This window comes from Pelophylax lessonae (genome assembly GCF_965119305.1).
Source record: "Pelophylax lessonae genome assembly, chromosome: 2".
In the NCBI taxonomy this organism is placed as follows: domain Eukaryota; kingdom Metazoa; phylum Chordata; class Amphibia; order Anura; family Ranidae; genus Pelophylax; species Pelophylax lessonae.
Window position 1 is genome coordinate 366,198,276 of NC_138769.1, and position 20,723 is coordinate 366,218,998.

The 20,723-nt window shown below is 44.4% G+C and overlaps 1 protein-coding gene across 12 annotated transcripts in view; it reads right to left on the bottom strand.

The window, feature by feature from the left end:
• The window catches only part of ADGRB2 (adhesion G protein-coupled receptor B2), a 695,259-nt gene that overhangs the window by 571,906 nt on the left and 102,630 nt on the right, over nt 1-20,723 (bottom strand). The window lies entirely within an intron of this gene.

Here is a 20,723-nt window from a genome sequence, read left to right on the forward strand (position 1 = left end):
ATAAAACAAAATAAAACAAAATGAAATCAGTCACAGCCGTTCACAGATGATTTAGTAGTGATAATGGTAAATACTTATGCAAATAAAATAAGATCTTGGTATATATAGTATCTCACAAAAGTGAGTACACCCCTCACATTTTTATAAATATTTGATTATATCTTTTCATGTGACAACGCTGAAGAAATGATACTTTGCTACAATGTAAGGTAGTGATTGTACAGCTTGTATAACAGTGTAAATTTGCTCTCCCCTCAAAATAACTCAACACACAGCCGTTAATGTCTAAACATCTGGCAACAAAAGTGAGTACACCCTTGCAAATGTCAAAATTGGGCCCAAAGTGTCAATATTTTGTGTGGCCAACATTATTTTCCAGCACTGCCCTAACCCTCTTGGGCATGGAGTTTACCAGAGCTTCACAGATTACCATGGGAGTCCTCTTTCACTCCTCCATGATGACATCACGGAGCTGGTGGATGTTAGAGACCTTGCGCTCCTCCACCTTCCATTTGAGGATGCTCCAGAGATGCTTAATAGGGTTTATTTCTGGAGACATGCTTGACCAGTCCATCACCTTTACCCTCAGCATCTTTAGCAAGGCAGTGGTCGTCTTGGAGGTGTGTTTGGGGTCGTTATCATGTTGGAATACTGCCCTGCGGCCAGGTTACGAAGGGAGGGGGTCATGCTCTGCTTCAATATGTCACAGTGCATGTTGGCATTCATGGTTCCCTCAATGAACTGTAGCTCCCCAGTGCTGGCAGCACTTATGCAGCCCCAGACCATGACACTCCCACCACCATGCTTGTCTGTAGGCAAGACACACTTGTCTTTGTACTCCTCACCTGGTTGCCACCACACACGCTTGGCACCATCTGAACCAAATACGTTTATCTTGGTCTTATCAGACCACAGGACATGGTTCCAGTAATCCATGTCCTTAGTCTGCTTGTCTTCAGCAAACTGTTTGCACGCTTTCTTGTACATCATCTTTAGAAGAGGCTTACTTCTGGGATGACAGCCCTGCAGTCCAATTTGATGCAGTATCCGGCGTATGGTCTGAGCACTAACAGGCAGACCCCCCCCCACCCCACCCCTTCAACCTCTGCAGCAATGCTGGCAGCACTCATACGTCTATTTCCCAAAGACAACCTCTGGATATGAAGCTAAACACATGCACTCAACTTCTTTGGTCGACCATGGTGAGGCCTGTTCTGAGTGGAACCTGTCCTTTTAAACTGCTATATGGTCTTGTTTCCGTTTCAGCTCAGTTTCAGGGTCTTGGCAATCTTCTTTAGCTTAGGCCATATTTATGTAGAGCAACCATTCTTTTTTTTCAGGTCCTCAGAGAGTTCTTTGCCATGAGGTGCCATGATGAACTTCCAGTGACCAGTATGAGAGAGTGAGAGCAATACGACCAAATTTAACACACCTGCCCCATTCCCACCTGAGACCTTGTAACACTAATGAGTCACAACACCAGGGAGGGAAAATGGCTAATTGGGCCCAATTTGGACATTTTCACTTAGGGGTGTACTCAGTTTTGTTTACATAAAAACAGAAAAAACACTGCGCTTTAGGAGAAGCAGCTAACACCTGAAACAATAGCACAAGTTCCAAATAACATAATAAAAACAGAATGGTGTAGCGCTAGATTATGAATGACAAACACCTATACTGAATCAAAGTATGATGTTAACATGTACAGTCCAAAAAATGAACACTAAAAAAGTCCACAAAGGAAGGTATTGGCTGAAACAGATTCCCAGGAAAGGAAAAGCTCCAAACAAATGAAGAAACGTGAAGATCAGGTGTGCCCAGGAGTAGAAATTAATCCACCAGACACTATAGTGAGAGATGGCTCCTTACCAAATAGCTCTTGCCACTAGATTATAGGTGGCTGAACGCTCATATGAAAGAGAGATCCTCCAATGTAGTGGAATGGCCAGGCAGGAGCATAGGTCACTCTCTCCGGGGACTACCAATCATAAGTAACAGGGATATCCAGTGTATAACCATGGAAATAAAAAGGGGAAACACTCCCATAGTATATTACCAATGCATAACTTTAATAAACAAAAAGGGATGCACTCACATGTAAAAACTTTGTATGTCAGCGGAACAAACAATGACATGCAGCCGCAGCGTTCCTTCAGAACATTCCTCCTCGGATCGTGGGTCACCCCGCAGTATGATGGAGAGCTAACCCTGATGATCCATCTAAACGCCAGGGACCAATACGAACTCTTGCGTCATCAGGATAAACTACGCCCCTACATGTTTCGTGATAACTCACGTCCTCTGGGGGGTTGGTCCTCAGTTTTGTTGCCAGCTGTTTAGACATGAATGGCAGTGTGTTTAGTTATTTTGAGAGGACAGCAAATTGACACTGTTATACAAGTTGTACACTTACTACTTTACATTGTAGCAAAGTGTCATTTCTTCTGTATTGTCACATGAAAAGATATCATAAAATATTTACAAAAATGAAAGGAGTGTACTCACTTTTTTCTGAGATACTGTACGTATTGACTCACAGGTCGTGTAATGCCCTTACTTAATCCAGTTATCAATGAATGTATACTTTCCAACACCTGCTGAATGTAGAGTTTTGCACGTTAAATACTGGACATCCCCCTTATGACCTTACCCTTCTTCCACCCTAGTCTGTCTCACTACTGGGACCACTCCCAGAAGTACAAATTTGGGATCTATAGCCACCCTCATTGAACATAAGGAATTTAACATTACAAACACCTTTTCCCAATAGAAATGAAGTTTGGGACACCGCCATAGCATGTGAATGAGAGACCTATTGGCTGAAGTACATCGGGGATATAGTGGCAATATAGAATTTCCCCATGTATAACGTTTCTGCGGGGTGTAGTGAGCTCTCTGAACAATAAACAACTGAGTCAGATGCTGAGAGGGTGAGAAAGAAACCTTCAGCAGTATCTCCAGTGCCTGAGTCCAATCCTCATTATCCAGAGACTCTAATTCCGCTTGCCATGAAGTAAAACTGTTGATCTTTGTCTGAGCACTAACAGCAGTCTGTAAAGCAGAATATAAGTCTCCTTTTTGTGCAGGATGTAGAAATAGCCATGGATATAATCATAGAGGGGTTTTATCGAACCCTGTTAACATGTTCAGCTCAGAGAAGTACAAATTATCTCATATGGGCAAGTGTTTGGTGAACCCTTCATGCCGTGTGATATGTTGTACCACCTCCCACAATCTATGTATCAGGTGAAATGTGGGAAATTTTCGATTAGCATGAAAATGTTAAGCCACCACTAGCTGATCCAGTGGAGTTTCTGAAAATTGGGATAGGATAACATTCTGTATTGGATCCTGTCTGTTTATCTCACTACATCTATACCAATGCTGTAGCTGGGAGGCAGTCAAATACAGCTGTGCACTGGGCACCGCAGAGTCACCACTATCTTTAGCCATTTGTAATATAGGAAAAATAATTCTGGGGTATCTATATTTTCAGATGAAAACCCAGAAAATAGATTCGACAGACCTGAAAGAATTATGCAGCGACCACACTGGACAGAATGTTCAAAAGTTGTGGCATCCACACCATTTTCACCAAAAAACAGAGGGCGCACGGCCTAGTGCATTATCTTCAAAGTAAAACGGTTTTATTGTATAAAAAAAAAAAAATACTCACAAACAAACGCTTGACAAAGGCATATCACATCAATAATGGCTGCAATGTCTAAAGTATCACATCCTAGATGTAAGGTCCATGATATTAGTTAATGCGTTTCGAGGTCCTGCCTTTTCTTCAGAGCCTTCTTCAAAATATGGAAGAAAGAACCATTCTGCCTTCTGGATAGCTATTGTTGCATACTGTTGTTGGCTTTGCAGCCATGCTAATTAAGTTACAGGGTTAGGATTATTGACATATTGGTGTTCTGTCTGCAACATCTTATCAGCCAATGAGTTTTCCCATTTCCTGCATCATTTTTTAATTTTCGAGATCTGGGGAATGAGGAGACCTCTCAGATATGCTGTCAGCGAATCCCAATAAATTGGGAGAGTCACTGTAGATTTATTAGTTGTACCAGATACCGCAGGGTCTATTGTAATACAGATGAGGGAAACAGTGTCAACCAGTATAGGTTTTCTTTCCAAAAAGAAACGAGTGGGACAGGATTGAAGAGAAAGGTTTAAAACTAAGGTAGAGTCTGAGAAGGCCCCAAATACTTAATATTGCAAACATATGGTAAAATTGAAGACGTGCCTAATTGCAAATCAATTCTGGAAAGAGCTGTGTGGGTATTAGAGAAGCATGAAAAATCTTTAACTGTAGGGTTCTTCTTTCACCACAGGTCCACGAGCCCAAGTTCCTGTACATATCTGGCAAAGGCCTTGGGTACTGAGGTTACCTGTCTCTCTGGGGGAGGGTATTTATCTAGAGATGGGTCCAAATAATTGTTAAATACAGTACTAGCAACCATGGGACATCAGGTTTATCTGAGACGAAATGAAGAAGGCCCTTAAAGACCTCTGGAGAGTAAGGGGGTGGAATATAGATATTAGCTATCACATAAGGCTGTCCAAATAACGTACAGTATAGAAACCGATACTGTCCCTTCTGTGCCAGGAGAATTCCACAACATTAGCAATGAGGACTGAAACCCCTCTGGAGTTTGAAGTGTAGGTGGAATGGTACTGAACATTGTACTGATTCTTTTTTAAATAGTGCAGTGTGTCAAGGTGGAGGTGGGCTCCCTGCAAACAGATCACCAAATGAGAGAAACTCTTCAGTGAGGTAAATACAGCCTGCCTTTTGGAAGGGTCACTCAGGCCCCCGGACAGTCCAGGAAATTAAGACATAATTTAAAATAGCCATATTTATAGCAATGCAGTATTTACTAGCAATGTGATATCCTTCCCACAAATCAGGACAAAACATATTATTAGCATCAGTCCAATACTGAGAGTCCCCCCCCCCCCCCCCCTGACATCACACATCTGTAATGACTTTTCCTGTAATCTGTTCCTTGCAGTAGCAGATGTCATTTGACATTTCAGAAGATTTTGACTAGTATGATAAATGGATAGAGTACATGAGTCTGTAGATTCATAATGTCTCTGGGGTGCTGGTGTAAAAAAGAAAAAAAAAAAACATAGAAATTTACAGTAGACCTAACAGTAGAGGTTAAGAAACAACTATAGATCTTGCTCCGCTCGGGAGCTACTACCTGAGGGGTTATGTAACCAGGGAGCACACATGAACTGCACCATGACAGGACTCAAAACAAGGCCCACAAATTGGTAAAGCACAGAGCCTGTATGTGAGCTATATCCTGTTGCATAACTTTCCCATTTAAAACATCAGGTAAAGCTTCTTGTTAGCTTTTGAAGTATACAGAAAAAACTGAATCGGGCTTAAAGAGCCCTGTATGACAGGGAATCAAACTGGATCAGTAGACCCACCTGGCCGCCTGTAAGTATCAAGCCAGTGGGCCGCATTTTCAGGAGAATCAAATAAATGTGTGGTGCCTTGTGCCACTACCCACAATCTGGCCAGGTACAGAATAGAATAAGTGAGATCCAACTGTCACAGATGATGTTTCACATCAGAGAACCCTGCTCATTGTCTCTGCACTGCTGCAGAGAAATCAGGAAAGAAGAGGACCCTGGAGCCGCCCATCTTTATATCTGGGAGTTGTCTAGCTTCCTGTAGTATGAAATCCCTGTCTATGATTCAACATCCACAGTATAAAGGTTCTAGGTGCTGCTCCTGCTGGTGGTGGTCTGGCAGGGACCCTATGAGCCTGCTCTACTGCGAATAATGGAGTAAATTGCTCTGCATTCAGCATGGACTTGAGCCATTTTTCTATAAATTCCACCAGCGCCTTTCCTTCGGCCCTTTCTGGCAAACCCACAATTCTCACATTGTCCCGGCGAAGCCAGTTTTCCAAATCCTCCAGGCGCGAGTCATGCATGGTTAATTTTTGCGATATGGTTTTAGATGATTGCACTATGGGATGTACAGAGTCCTCCAGGGAACTAACACGTACCTCCACAGACGAGACCCTTTCTTTAAAATTGCAGAAATCTTGCCTTATAAATGTTATATCTTCCCTCATGCCATCAAATCCCTGGAACAGGGTAGTCAGGGAGCTATTGCAGGTGGTAATTTCTTTTAGGATATCTGCCAATTTAGGTTCAGGGTCTACAGCAGGGTATAGAGCATGCTGGTTGTCAGATTCTGTAACAGTATTACTCACTGCACCATCAGGAAGGGCCCACGAGGCTGATTCCGCATCCCGGGCCGGAGAAGCAGCAGAAGATGCAGCTTTAAGCATCTCCTCCTCCACAGTTGATTGCTCTGGAGCCGCCTTAACTGTGTTTTCTGAGTCCTTGGAAGGTGTTCTGGCAAATCTCTCCAAATAAGCAGCAGTGTCTCTAAGATTGTCCTTCACCGATCGCTTCGGCTGTGCCCCAGAACCATCTTGGGAGGATCAATCCATGGCTCCAGTCTCATCCTTCTTCGTTCTAGTCATCCCCACACGTTAGAACTATGCTCGCAGAGGCTGCTAAAGCAAGTCAGGAAGGCAGGTGACCCAAAAGCCGGTGTTTAAACAAAGATTTAATCCCAATTACAGGATAGGTATTGTAAGATGTGCTCAGGAGCTCCAGCCCGCACATCCGCTCAACATCTCCATCCAAACTATGCCCCAACCCTTGCCTACTTTAATCTAAAATGTAAAAAATTCACTTTACGTATATTTTAAGGGGATTTCATAGGTAATGATAAATTTGCATACTACCATTGCTACGCTTGCTGAAAGAAAAAAAATTAAAGTTTGATATATATTGGTATACATACACTTACCGGCCACTTTATTAGGTACACCTTACTAGTACCATGTTGGACCCCCTTTTGGCTTCAGAGTTGCCTTAATTCTTTGTGGCATAGATTCAAGAAGCTGTTAGAAACATTTCTCAGAGATTTTGGTCTATATTGACATTATAGCATTATGCAGTTGCAGGAGATTTGTCGGTTGTACATCCATGCTGCAAATCTCCTGTTCCACCACATCCCAAAGATGCTCTATTGCAGGGATTCCCAAACGACAGCCCTCCATTTGTTCAGGAACTACAATTCCCATCATGCCTAGTCATGTATGTGAATGTCAGAGTTTTACAATGCCTCATGGTATGTGTAGTTCTGCAACAGCTGCAGGGACGTAGTTTGGGAATCCCTGCTCTATTGGATGGACATCTGGTGACTGTGGAGGCCATTGGAGTACAGGGAACTCATTGTCATGTTCAAGAAACCAGTTTGAGTTGATTTGAGCTTAGTGACATTATCCTGCTGGAAGGAGCCATCAGAAGATTGGTATACTGTAGATAGAAAGGGATGGACATGGTCAGCAAAACTACTCAGGTAAGCCATGGAATTTAAACAATGCTCAGTTAGTACTAAGGAGCCCAAAGGGTGTTAAGAAAATATCCCCCATACCATTAAACCATCACCACCATCCTAAACCATTAATACAAGGCAGGATGGATCCATGCTTTCATGTTGTTTATTCTACTTTCTGACCCTACCATCTGAATGTTGCAGCTGAAAGTGAGACTCATCAGACCAAGCAACGTTTTTCCATTTTTCTATTGTCCAGTTTTGGTGAGCCTGTGCGAATTGTAGCCTCAGTTACCTGTTCTTAGCTGGCAGGAGGGGCACCCAATGTGGTCTTCTGCTGCTGTAGCCCATCTGCTTCAAGATTTGATGTGCTGTGTGTTCAGAGATTGTTTTCTGTATACCTTGGTGGTAATGAGTGGTTATTTGGGTTACTGTTGCCTTTCTATCATCTAGCCCATTCTCCTCTGACCTCTGACATCAACAAGGCATTTTTGTCCACCCAACTGCAGCTCACTGGATATTTTCTCTTTTTCGGATGATTTGCTATAATCCCTAGAGATGGTTGTGTATGGAATTGCAAGTAGATCAGCAGTTTTTGAAATACTCAGACCAGCCCATCTGGCACCAACAGCCAAGCCACATTCAAGGTCACTTAAATCCCTTTTCTTCTCCATTCTGATGCACGGTTTAAACTTCAGTAAGTTGTCTTCACCACATCTAAATGCCTAAATGCATTGAGTTGCAGCCATGTGATTGGCTGATTTGTGTTACCAAGCAATTGAACAGGTGTACCTAATAAAGTAGCGGGTGAGTGTAACAACAATGCATTACACTGACTGTGGTAGAGTCTCACTTTAGAAGGCACGGGTAAACTGGGAGAGGTACAGGGTGTGGGAGACTTCCAAGCTAAAAAGTTAGATTGAAAAAGACACATGTCCACTGAGTTCAGCCAGAAGATAAAAATAGATATAATTAAAAAAAAAAAAAAATTCTCCCTACTTTGAACCCTAAACCAGTAGTTAACAAGAGAATGCCAAAAAGCCATTATAAAACATAATACAATATTCCTTAACAGGGAAACAAATCCCTTTCTGGTCCCCAAAGGCAATTGGATACTCCTTGGATCAACATTGTACAGTGTTATTTCCTATAAATATTAATAGCCATTTATATTTTGTGAATTTAGAGACACATCCAGATCTTTTTTTAAAAGCAATCTACTGAGCGGGCTTGAACTAGCTGCAACCACAAAGGGGTCTCTACAGGAAAGGTGGAATTTTAGTTAACCTTGAACAACCTCTGCGTTCCGAGCATGGTTCATGAAGTACACTTACTTTGTTCTCACATACTATAAATATTAATGTTTTTTACCTTTCAGTGAATTTGAATAAGCCAGCTTGTTATGTCCCCTTGAATGATATACATACATAACACACACTGCACTGTTAGCTTGTATTTGGGATTGGAAGGTGAAAACTGAATGCATGGAGGTTTTTGTTGATTGGGAAATGAAATGCATAGGCCTGCCTATACAGTTATTCATGCATGTCTATATCTTCCTTTAAAGAAATACATAGGTGTGTGGACCTATTCGTTTTTATCATGGACAGGATAAGGTATGCTGAGCTGGAATGTTCTGAGTAATGCCTCGTACACACGCATCGATTATTGGCCGGGAATTTTCGGCCAACGTCCGATCGGCCGTTTTTCGGCTTAGTATGATGCTTTCGACAACCGACTCCGACTTTTCGGCCGAAAAAAATCTGGTGTGCAGGCTATAAAATTTTTGTTGGCCGTCAACACAACCGCTGATTTTCCGTCAGTCAGTACAGTTTTCGGCAGACAAAAATCTGATGAGCAAGACTGGGCATGCTCAGAGAAGAAAAAAAACACGGAAAGTAAACCAGCACATGACATCACTTCTGAAGTAGATTTTTGTTGGCCGAGAAAATTTGTGTGCAGTCTAGAGCACATTCCAACCAACAAAACACAACTCTGGACAAAAGTCGGATGATCGGTCGGCCGATAATCGATGCGTGTGTACGAGGCATTACTCTAACAGTAATGTTGACAGTCTTCCAAAGGGAAAATTCCAGAAAACTTGTTTTGTAATGGTTGCATTCTGTAACTTTTTTATGCAAACTGGAATTTGTACAAGTCAGGTTTGACTATTTGATCATGCCAAGCTGGTATCAACTTATATAATGAAAAGTATTTTTTGGGCTATAAATGTATAAACTAAGTCCTGTTTACTACGTGTTTTATCGCAATAGGCTCAACTCGCTCTGTTAAAATACCACTAATATGATCTCATTACTTCTTAAAATGTTCAATTGGCAAACTAAATTTTACTAAGATGTGTCATTTTTTTTTTTTAAGAAAAATGAACATTAATCTGTTGAAAGTCTTTCCCTGCTCTCCTCCATAGATATAGCTATTGAAGTTATCACCATCTGAAGCTGGTACTATTTTAGGGGGCCTTTTTGATTTGACTTTTACATTGTATTTTTAATATGGCTCGTTAAAATACCAGTGATATAATAGCACTAGTAGTGGAAAAATACCACTACCATCACATAGATGCTATGTTACATTTGTGGAGACAGACACTGATTCATCACCGGCATCTGTTCAAAGGACAATTACATCAGGGGAAAAAAAAAAGTATCAATGGTGAATCCAGGACTGAACAACGACAAAAAGACGGAAGAGAGCGAGACGGGGGAGAAAACATAAAAGAAAAATACGGTCTGTATTCTCTTCAGGGACAGGTTCGGAAATAAGATCTGAAGTTCTGAACCTGTCTTCTAGGGGTTTAGCTGATGATGAGATGTGTCTATTGTCTAGGGGTTTGAATTTTTGTTCAATTAAGCACTTTTAACTTATTTGATACTATATTAGATATTAATAATGTTTCTAGGAGTTTAACTTTGAAAAACCATTATCACTGTGATGTTGAAGAAATGAATGATAACAGAGGGGTTGAATTTATTCCCTGTGGAAATTATTTTTTTATTTTCAGTATATGTGTAGCATTAGACATTTAGAGGAGCTGCCCTTTGAGTGTGATCTATTACATAAAGGCAAATAGGATGTTTACTTTGCATGAGAATTGTAACTTCTCAATGGGAATTCTTCCTCAGTAAATACGGTGAAAATTCCCTTTGCAAAAACACCCCAACACTTGCAAGGAAAAACATTTTTTTTTTTTTTGCTTGCACATGATTGGATGATGGAAAATGAACAGCCTTTTGCTTTTAGTACATCATCCTTATAGAGTCAAGTAAGACAACTGTAACAAGATTAGACCTTTGAGGTTGAGATTAAATGTTTATCCTTTTAACTCTTGTGGTGAAATCATGAATCAGTTCCATAGGTTAGTTAAACAAAATTTTACAAGAATAGCATCATAACCTTTGCTATCTGACTGCATAGAAAATGAAAACTTAAGTAATGGTAAACTAAAAGCGATGAAAAATCTTTGTGTAGATAAACCAATAATTATCAAGAAACCAGATAAGGCAGAGACATATAGGAAGGAAAGCCTAAGACAGTTGTCCATCGAAAACAACAACCACACATATACAAGGTTAAAAAGCTGTCCAATAATAGGTGTTTAAAACTATTTTTATGAAATTTGTGGAATAGAGACTTGTATGGAAATGTTAAACAAGAAATAGGCAGAAATGTTAGAACTGGAGTACCCTGTTATGCTTATATTCCACCATTTACCGAAGGATCGTTAGTAGGGTTGAGCGGACACCTAGATGTCCGTGTTCGACGGGTTCGGCCGAACTTTAAAAAAAAGTCCGGGTCCGTGTCCCGGACTTTTACCGAACTTTTCCCGGACACCGAACCCCATTGAAGTCAATGGGGACCCGAACTTTAAGGCACTAAAATGGCTCTAAAACACCAAAGGAAAGGGCTAGAGTGCTGCAAATGGCAGCAAAACGTAATTAAGAGCATGGCAAGTGCTCTGCAAACAAATGTGGATAGGGAAATAACTTAAAACAACAAAAAAAAACAGAAAAATAAAACAATGTTCTTCTTCATCTCTGAAGGACGAGGCCCATATGGAGTAGGAGGGAGGTTGAGGTGGTGGTGGATGTGGCGGTGACATAGGCGTGCGCACAGGGTGTGCTGGGTGTGCCTGGGCACACCCTAATCACCTAGGGCACATAGCATTGCCAGTGAGGAGATGGGAAAGATCTCCCTGGGACCTGCTCTGCTCTATTTCTCCTTGCCTACAGGTACATGGCCCCGATACATTACTCTCCCTGCTGGCAAACACATGCATGTGTATTTCAACTTTGGGGTGCACACCTTAATGCAATAGGCTGCGCACACCTATGGGCGGTGTAGGTGGAAGCGGCGGTGGAGGAGGACCAGGGCCGGATTAACAGCATCATGGGCTTGGTGCTGAGGATTTTGAAGGGCCTTAGGGCCGTGCCTTGCCATGCACCCAGAGGAGGAAGGGTGCAGCCATGCATGCCTAATTCAACATGGGATGCTGTCTCTGAAGCCCATAAACACATCCATGCATCGCCAACTGTCCCTCCTTGTCCGGCCTTCACGCTGTGTGGGGAGGTTCTGAGGGTGCTGCCTGGGGAAGCGAGCATAGAAGCCAGACTTCTGTGTTTACAAGTGACAGAAGAGCGGTAACAGTGAATATGGCCAACCCGGGGCCTATATAAAAGGTAGGGGCCTGGAGCTGCAGCTCCAATAGACCCTACATTAATCTGGCCCTGAGGAGGAGGACGAGGTAGCCAACACTGCTTCTTTTCACAAATTTTAAATGAGGGTACACCCCAAAAGAGTGAGAAAGAGCAAAAATGGAACAATGGGTGGGTAAGGTCGGTATCCATTGCTATTCTGCATAAGGTACGGAAAAGTCCCGTGGGATCCATGCCTGGTTCATTTTAATGAACGTGAGCTTGTCCACATTGTCTCTGGACAGGCGGCTGCGCTTGTCTGTTATAACGCCCCCAGCCGTGCTAAATACCCGTTCAGATAATACACTGGCTGCAGGGCACGCCAGCACCTCCAAGGCGTAAAGGGCAAGCTCAGGCCATGTGCCCAATTTGGAGACCCAGAAGTTGAAGGGGGCAGACCCGTCATTCACTACATGTAGGCGTGTGCACACATACTGCTCCACCATGTTGGTAAAATGCTGCCTCCTGCTAAGACGTTCCATCTGAGCTACTGGTGCTGCTGTTTGTTGTGGCGTGCTGACAAAGCTTTTCCACATTTCGGCCATGCTAACCCTGCCTTCTGAGGTGCTGGCGGTGCCCTGGTTGCGTTGGCGACCTCCTCCTCCTCCTCCTCTGCCTTGTGCTTCCACTGTGGCCCCGCTGTCAGATGGGAATGCCAGCAGCATGGCGTCTACCAGCGTGCGCTTGTACTCGCGCATCTTGCGATCGCGCTCCAGTGAGTGAATTAAGGACGGTACGTTGTCCTTGTAACGGGGATCCAGCAGCGTGGCCACCCAGTAATCAGCACAAGTTAGAATGTGGGCAACTCGGCGGTCGTTGTGGAGACACTGCAGCATGTAATCGCTCATGTGTGCCAGGCTGCCCAGAGGCAACGAAAGGCTGTCCTCTGTGGGAGGTGTATGGTCCGTGTCCTCTGTATCCCCCCAGCCACGCACCAGTGATGGCCATGAGCTGGCCTGGGTGCCACCCTGCTGTGAACATGGTTCCATCTCCTCCTCCAGCTCCTCCTCCTCCTCATCCTCCTCATCCTCCAGAACTGTGCCCCTGCTGGACAATTGCGTCCCTGGCGTTTGCGTGTGCAGGAACCCACCCTCGGAGCCCCTTGCGAATGACTGCCCTGAAAGCCTTGGAAATGTTACCTCTTCATCCTCCTCCTCCTCCTCATCCTGTGCCACATCCTCTTCCATCATCGCCCGAATTGTTTTTTCAAGGAGGCATAGAAGTGGGATAGTTAAGCTGAGAACGGCGTCATTGCCACTGGCCATGTTGGTGGAGTACTCAAAACAGCGCAACAAGGCACACAGGTCTCGCATGGAGGCCCAGTTATTGGTGGTGAAGTGGTGCTGTTCCGCAGAGCGACTCACGCGTGCGTGCTGCAGCTGAAACTCCACTATGGCCTGCTGCTGCTCGCACAGTCTTTCCAGCATGTGCAAGGTGGAGTTCCACCTTGTGGGCACGTCACATATGAGGCGGTGAGCGGGAAGGCCGAAGTTACGCTGCAGCGCTGCCAGGCGAGCAGCAGCAGGGTGAGAACGCCGAAAGTGCGCACAAACGGCCCGCACTTTCTGCAGCAGCTCTGACATATCGGGGTAGTTTTTAAGGAACCTCTGCACCACCAAATTCAGCACATGCGCCAGGCAAGGGATGTGCGTCAAACCGGCTAGGCCCAGAGCTGCTATGAGATTTCTCCCGTTATCGCACACCACCAGGCCGGGCTTGAGGCTCGCTGGCAGCAACCACTCATTTGTCTGCTGTTCCATGCTCCTCCACAACTCCTGCGCGGTGTGTGGTTTGTCCCCCAAACAGGCAAGTTGTAAAACTGCCTGCTGTCGTTTACCCCTGGCCGTGCTGAAGTTGGTGGTGAAGGTGTTACGCTGTCCGGATGAGGAGGCGGTAGAGGATGAGGAAGCGGAGTAGGAGGAGTTAGGAACAGGAGGCAAACTGAAGCGCCCTGCAATCCTCGGTGGTGGAAGGACATGCGCCAAATTGCTATCCGCCTCAGGCCCATCCGCCACTGCATTTACCCAGTGTGCCGTTAGGGAGATATAACGCCCCTGACCGTGCTTACTGGTCCACGTATCCGTAGTTAGGTGGACCTTGGCACAGATGGCGTTGCGCAGTGCACACCTGATTTTTTCCCCCACTTGGTTGTGCAGGGAAGGGATGGCTTGCCTGGAAAAGTAGTGGCGGCTGGGCACGACGTACTGTGGGACAGCCACCGACATAAGGTTTTTAAAACTGTGCGTCTCCACCAGACGGAATGACAGCATTTCAAAGGCCAATAATTTTGAAATGCTGGCATTCAGGGCCAGGGATCGCGGGTGGGTAGGGGGGTACTTCCTCTTCCTCTCAAGTGTTTGGGAGATGGAAAGCTGAACGCTTCCACGGGACATTGTGGAGATGGTTGTTGGTGACCCAGGTGGTGGTGTTGCTGACAGATCGTCTGTTTGCGGGGTGGCAGGTGCCGGTATCACTACAGATGTGGCTGGAGCGGCCGAGACTGCAGCAGAAGAGGAAGCAGGATGAGCCAGAGACGTTTCTTGGTTTTGAAGGTGTGTACTCCACTGCAGCTCGTGCTTTGCACTTAGATGCCTGATCATGCAGGTTGTGCTCAGGTTGAGAAGGTTCATGCCTCGCTTCAAGCTCTGATTGCACAGGGTGCAAACCACTCGTGTCCTGTCATCAGCACATTTTCTAAAGAACTTCCACGCTAGAGAACTCCTTTGAGCTGACTTTGGTGCGCTCGTTCCCTTGCTGCGTTGGGCAGTAGCGGGCGTAGTGTCTAGGGCACGGCCGCTCCGCTTCTGCACCCTGCTCCCTCTTCTGCTGTGCTGGTGGCTCTGTGCGACCACCGCCTCTTCCTCCAAACTACTCAGTTCACCTGCATGACGTTCATTCCATGTGGGGTCGAGGACCTCATCGTCCTCCACATCATCTTCCACCCAGTCTTCACCCCTGCCCTCCTTGTCGGTCTCCACAATGCTGAACGCCGCAGCAGTTGGCACCTGCGTTTCGTCATCATCGGAGACGTGCTGCGATGATCCTTGCATGTACTCATCTTGAGGAATAAGTGGTTGGGCATCGCTGCACTCAATCTCTTCCACTTCTGGGGCAGGGCTAGGTGGATGGCCCTGGGAAACCCTGCTGACAGAGTCCTCAAAAAGAATAAGAGACTGCTGTATGGCTTGGGGCTCAGACTGCTGGCCTGATTTGCAAGGGGGTGAGGTGAAAGACGGTTGGACATTGGCTGCAGGTGCCAACTCTGACCTTTCTGCAGTAGACTGGGTGGGAGACAATGTGAAGGAACTGGAGGCACTGTCAGCAGCAAACCAATCTACTATCGCCTCAACTTGTTCTGGCCTCATCACTTCTAGGGGCGTTTGATGCCCTACCAAATACTGATGCAGGTTCTGTCGCCTACTCACACTTGAGGAAGGTGTTTCACTTGTGCGTGTAGCTGGCACAGATCGACCATGTCCTCTCCTTGCAACAGGAGCTCTACCAGCAGCACCACGACCCAGGCCACGGCCCTTATTTGACGGTCTCCTCATATTTCTGTAATTTAAGATCTTGCCCTAGAAAGGTTTTTATTGAATAGCGGAATAGAAAATATGATCCAAAAAAAGTGTATGTATATCACACGTACACAACCACACTAGGCCCCAATTACTATTGTTTGTACCCCTAAAAGGCTAGATGAGGAGTAGGGGGAGTATGGAACAGGCAGCACCCTCAAACCTTCAGAAGTATGAGATGAACCCCAACAACTTGGAAAGGTGGATCTCTCTCACACGTACCGACACAGACTATCCCGCAATTCAATTGATCCTCAAAGGTTTTTATTGAATAGCGGAATAGGAAATATGATCAAAAAAAGTGTATGTATCTCGCATGTACACAACCACACTAGGCCCCAATTACTATTGTTTGTACCCCTAAAAGGCTAGATGAGGAGTAGGGGGGGTATGGAACAGGCAGCACCCTCAAACCTTCAGAAGTATGAGATGAACCCCAACAACTTGGAAAGGTGGATCTCTCTCACACGTACCGACACAGACTATCCCGCAATTCAATTGATCCCCAAAGGTTTTTATTGAATAGCGGAATAGGAAATATGATCAAAAAAAGTGTATGTATCTCACACGTACAGAAACACACTAGGCCCCAATTACTATTGTTTGTACACCTAAAAGGATGGATGAGGAGGAGGAGGAGTATGGAACAGGCAGCACCCTCAAAGCTTCAGAAGTATGAGATGAACCCCAAAAACTTGGAAAGGTGGATCTCACACGTACCGACACAGACTATTCCGCAATTTAATTGATCCCCAAAGGTTTTTATTGAATAGCGGAATAGGAAATATGATCAAAAAATGTGTATGTATCTCACACGTACAGAAGCACACTAGGCCCCAATTACTATTGTTTGTACACCTAAAAGGATGGATGAGGAGGAGGAGGAGTATGGAACAGGCAGCACCCTCAAAGCTTCAGAAGTATGAGATGAACCCCAAAAACTTGGAAAGGTGGATCTCACACGTACCGACACAGACTATCCCGCAATTTAATTGATCCCCAAAGGTTTTTATTGAATAGCGGAATAGGAAATATGATCAAAAAATGTGTATGTATCTCACACGTACAGAAGCACACTAGGCCCCAATTACTATTGTTTGTACACCTAAAAGGATGGATGAGGAGGAGGAGGAGTATGGAACAGGCAGCACCCTCAAAGCTTCAGAAGTATGAGATGAACCCCAAAAACTTGGAAAGGTGGATCTCACACGTACCGACACAGACTATCCCGCAATTTAATTGATCCCCAAAGGTTTTTATTGAATAGCGGAATAGGAAATATGATCAAAAAAAGTGTATGTATCTCGCACGTACAGAAACACACTAGGCCCCAATTACTATTGTTTGTACACCTAAAAGGATGGATGAGGAGGAGGAGGAGTATGGAACAGGCAGCACCCTCAAAGCTTCAGAAGTATGAGATGAACCCCAAAAACTTGGAAAGGTGGATCTCACACGTACCGACACAGACTATTCCGCAATTTAATTGATCCCCAAAGGTTTTTATTGAATAGCGGAATAGGAAATATGATCAAAAAATGTGTATGTATCTCACACGTACAGAAGCACACTAGGCCCCAATTACTATTGTTTGTACACCTAAAAGGATGGATGAGGAGGAGGAGGAGTATGGAACAGGCAGCACCCTCAAAGCTTCAGAAGTATGAGATGAACCCCAAAAACTTGGAAAGGTGGATCTCACACGTACCGACACAGACTATTCCGCAATTTAATTGATCCCCAAAGGTTTTTATTGAATAGCGGAATAGGAAATATGATCAAAAAATGTGTATGTATCTCACACGTACAGAAGCACACTAGGCCCCAATTACTATTGTTTGTACACCTAAAAGGATGGATGAGGAGGAGGAGGAGTATGGAACAGGCAGCACCCTCAAAGCTTCAGAAGTATGAGATGAACCCCAAAAACTTGGAAAGGTGGATCTCACACGTACCGACACAGACTATCCCGCAATTTAATTGATCCCCAAAGGTTTTTATTGAATAGCGGAATAGGAAATATGATCAAAAAAAGTGTATGTATCTCGCACGTACACAACCACACTAGGCCCCAATTACTATTGTTTGTACCCCTAAAAGGCTAGATGAGGAGTAGGGGGGGTATGGAACAGGCAGCACCCTCAAACCTTCAGAAGTATGAGATGAACCCCAACAACTTGGAAAGGTGGATCTCTCTCACACGTACCGACACAGACTATCCCGCAATTCAATTGATCCTCAAAGGTTTTTATTGAATAGCGGAAAAGGAAATATGATCAAAAAAAGTGTATGTATCTCGCACGTACACAACCACACTAGGCCCCAATTACTATTGTTTGTACCCCTAAAAGGCTAGATGAGGAGTAGGGGGGGTATGGAACAGGCAGCACCCTCAAACCTTCAGAAGTATGAGATGAACCCCAACAACTTGGAAAGGTGGATCTCTCTCACACGTACCAACACAGACTATCCCCCAATTTAACTGATCCCCAAAGGTTTTTGATTAAATAGCAGAATAGAAAATATGATCCCAAAAAAGTGTATGTATATCACACGTACACAACCACACTAGGCCCCAATTACTATTGTTTGTACCCCTAAAAGGCTAGGAGTAGGGGGAGTATGGAACAGGCAGCACCCTCAAACCTTCAGAAGTATGAGATGAACCCCAACAACTTGGAAAGGTGGATCTCTCTCACACGTACCAACACAGACTATCCCCCAATTTAACTGATCCCCAAAGGTTTTTGATTAAATAGCGGAATAGAAAATATGATCCCAAAAAAGTGTATGTATATCACACGTACACAACCACACTAGGCCCCAATTACTATTGTTTGTACCCCTAAAAGGCTAGGAGTAGGGGGAGTATGGAACAGGCAGCACCCTCAAACCTTCAGAAGTATGAGATGAACCCCAACAACTTGGAAAGGTGGATCTCTCTCACACGTACCAACACAGACTATCCCCCAATTTAACTGATCCCCAGAGGTTTTTGATTAAATAGCGGAATAGAAAATATGATCCCAAAAAAGTGTATGTATATCACACGTACACAACCACACTAGGCCCCAATTACTATTGTTTGTACCCCTAAAAGGCTAGGAGTAGGGGGAGTATGGAACAGGCAGCACCCTCAAACCTTCAGAAGTATGAGATGAACCCCAACAACTTGGAAAGGTGGATCTCTCTCACACGTACCAACACAGACTATCCCCCAATTTAACTGATCCCCAGAGGTTTTTGATTAAATAGCGGAATAGAAAATATGATCCCAAAAAAGTGTATGTATATCACACGTACACAACCACACTAGGCCCCAATTACTATTGTTTGTACCCCTAAAAGGCTAGGAGTAGGGGGGAGTATGGAACAGGCAGCACCCTCAAACCTTCAGAAGTATGAGATGAACCCCAACAACTTGGAAAGGTGGATCTCTCTCACACGTACCAACACAGACTATCCCCCAATTTAACTGATCCCCAAAGGTTTTTGATTAAATAGCGGAATAGAAAATATGATCCCAAAAAAGTGTATGTATATCACACGTACACAACCACACTAGGCCCCAATTACTATTGTTTGTACCCCTAAAAGGCTAGGAGTAGGGGGAGTATGGAACAGGCAGCACCCTCAAACCTTCAGAAGTATGAGATGAACCCCAACAACTTGGAAAGGTGGATCTCTCTCACACGTACCAACACAGACCATCCCCCAATTTAACTGATCCCCAAAGGTTTTTGATTAAATAGCGGAATAGAAAATATGATCCCAAAAAAGTGTATGTATATCACACGTACACAACCACACTAGGCCCCAATTACTATTGTTTGTACCCCTAAAAGGCTAGATGAGGAGTAGGGGGAGTATGGAACAGGCAGCACCCTCAAACCTTCAGTATGAGATTGTGTTCACTGTACCCCACAAAGATTGAGTTCACTGCACCCCACAATGATTGTGTTCACTGCACCCCACAAAGATTGTGTTCACTGCACCTCACAAAGATTGTGTTCACTGTACCCCCCAAAGATTTTGTTCACTGCACCCCACAAAGATTCTGTTCACTGTACCCCACAAAGATTGTGTTCACTGCACCCCAAAAAGATTGTGTTCACTGCACCCCAAAAAGGATGTTGTTCACTGCACCCCAAAAAGGATGTTGTTCACTCCACCACAAAAAGATTGTGTTCACTGCACCCCACAAAGATTGTGTTCACTGCACCCCAAAAAGATTGTGTTCACTGCACCCCAAAAATGATTTTGTTCACTGCACCCCAAAAAGGATTTTGTTCACTGCACCCCAAAAAGGATGTTGTTCACTCCACCCCAAAAAGATTGTGTTCACTGCACCCCAAAAAGATTGTGTTCACTGCACCCCACAAAGGATTTTGTTCACTGCACCCCAAAAAGATTGTGTTCACTGCACCCCAAAAAGGATGTTGTTCACTGCACCCCAAAAAGGATTTTGTTCACTGCACCCCAAAAAGATTGTGTTCACTGCACCCCACAAAGGATTTTGTTCACTGCACCCCACAAAGATTGTGTTCACTGCACACCAAAAAGGATTGTGTTCACTGCACCCCAAAAAGATTTTGTTCACTGCACCCCAAAAAGATTGTGTTCACTGCAGCCCAAAAAGATTGTGTTCACTGCAGCCCAAAAAGATTGTGTTCACTGCAGCCCAAAAAGATTGTGTTCACTGCAGCCCAAAAAGATTGTGTTCACTGCAGCCCAAAAAGATTGTGTTCACTGCAGCTCACACACAGAAAAATGGATGTGGATCACTGACACCTGCCTATCTCCAATCCCACACCACACAGCAATATCGATTGTAGTTTGTAGAACACAGTTTCCCTAAAATTCAGCAGACTCTGTCCCTAACAGGATTGAGAAGAGATCGTAGATCAGGATTGAGTGCAGATTCACCCCACCCCCCACACAGCAATATCGATTGTAGTTTGTAGAACACAGTTTCCCTAAAATTCAGCAGACTCTGTCCCTAACAGGATTGAGAAGAGATCGTAGATCAGGATTGAGTGCAGATTCACC